Source organism: Gavialis gangeticus, unplaced genomic scaffold (assembly GCF_001723915.1).
Source record: "Gavialis gangeticus isolate Ggan-Ray unplaced genomic scaffold, GavGan_comp1, whole genome shotgun sequence".
Taxonomy (NCBI): domain Eukaryota; kingdom Metazoa; phylum Chordata; order Crocodylia; family Gavialidae; genus Gavialis; species Gavialis gangeticus.
Window position 1 is genome coordinate 26,654,712 of NW_017728994.1, and position 1,755 is coordinate 26,656,466.

The following is a 1,755-nucleotide window of genomic DNA, read 5'->3' on the forward strand; positions in this document are numbered from 1 at the left end:
GAAAAGGTTGGGAGGAATAACCCTGGAGTTGGGTAGGACTCGGCCTGCCTTCTCCATGTGGGGTGACACAAAGTCAGGCAGCTGGTTTTGGAAGAAATAATGGTGAAACAGGGATGGGGATGTGGTGACAGGATCAAAATTGGGGCACCGAAAGGGAAGACTGGGCAGAAAGCTATAGACTGTGCCTACTTCTCCTCAAGGAAAGTTCTCTGGCTCTGTTGGAAGCTGCCCAGAGGAACTCTGCCTGGAGATGGAAAGTGCCCCTTCCCCCTGCTGTGTGTTCTGTGCCCTTTCAGATCTGAGGCACCCGTTGGCACACTTGAGGCAGCACTGAGAAAATGTCAGCTCTTTGTTCTCACTCTGTTTTTGACTACAGCAAAATAATAGAGTAAACCATCTGTTGCAAAGAACTCGGACCACAACAGGTCAGGAAGCTTTTAATAATTTGGGTTCCTATTTGAAAACTCTGAGGTTTATCTTGTGAATCATATTTGCACCCCTAACAGTGCTAATGCTGTGGGGCACCCTTGAAAAGATCTTAAAGCATCCGAGGGTGCCACATCACCCTGGTTGAGAATCATTGCAGTAGGGCATTGGGGCAGGAGAAATTACAAGGGTGTTAAGTAGGGGATAGGAGTTTAGAGGAAGCAGTGGTGTGCAGGGTGAGGTGGGTGCAGAAGGTGCCATGCAGTCGAGTGAGGTTCAAGGGTGTGCAGGGCACACGGGGAGGAATTATGAAGGTGCAGCATAGTGTTGAATGGGAAAAGAACACTGCTTTTATACAGAGGGAAAAGAGCAATGGTTTTGACAAGCTGGGCACCCACATGGTATTTGGATCAGGACTGCAGGAGCAAGAGGAGTGCTGAGGTGCACTCTTTTACTTTCCTCCTCGCCCCTGTGCTGGTGCTATCTGAGACCCATGTACTCTGTGCTGTCTACTATTAATAACCTCAGGATGCCTGTATGACCAGTCTCCAGGAGTCAAATTCACAGCACTCCGCATCAGCACTCTGTGCTGTGCAGACCTGGACTAAGAACGTGCACCCTGGGTGAGCAGGGGCTGGGAGCTGAGCCTCCTGCTAAGTGCCTGGAGGAGGGACGTGGAGACCATCCTGCTGCAGCAGGGCCGTGGGAAAGGGGTGTGTATATGTGTCTGAGCCTGGCACTGGGAGCGTGAGGTGAGTTCCTCTAACAGCAAAATAACAACCCCAGAGCCTAGAGGGAACAGGACAAAGGCAGACATGGAGCTAGAGGGTAGGGACCTTCCTGGGGCCAGGAAAGCAGTGCTGGAAAGTTTGCTGCAGATTGGTGGGGAGGAACTGCTTCAGGGCACAGCCCAGCTGCAGGAAAGCTATGTTTCTTGCCCCAGCTCTGTGCCTGGGGTAGTAGTTGGGTGCAAGACCATGGTAGCCTCTCTTTGGAGTCCCTGAATGATCTATCATCCTGGCTTAGCCAGGGGACAACTGAATACTGCAGGATTCCTGTCCTGCCTGGGATTCCCTCTCCTCCCCTGGGCTCAGTGAGCACTACAGGTTCCCCTGGCTCTGAGCCTGCCTGGGAATCAGTGAAGGATTAGAGAGAGACACAGCAGGTTTCTTTCAGTCTCATTCTGGGACTACTGTATTGTGTTAACAGAGCTCCACCCCTAGTGGAATGACCTCTCCACACCTACTGCTGGGAGTTCATATTTCAGGCAGGCAGATTTTTCTCCCTTTTCCCACTCTAAAAATTCCCCCCCCCCCCCCTGACCCCGGC

General features: G+C 52.0%; 1 protein-coding gene across 1 annotated transcript in view; it reads left to right on the top strand.

Annotated features, from left to right (window-relative positions):
- The first annotated feature begins 962 nt into the window (after window positions 1-962).
- The window catches only part of MYOZ1 (myozenin 1), a 19,803-nt gene continuing 19,010 nt past the window's right edge, over window positions 963-1,755 (top strand). The window contains exon 1 of the mRNA XM_019502434.1: window positions 963-1,178. The gene's annotated coding sequence lies outside the window, so the exon portion shown is untranslated. The remainder of the gene's footprint in view (window positions 1,179-1,755) is intronic.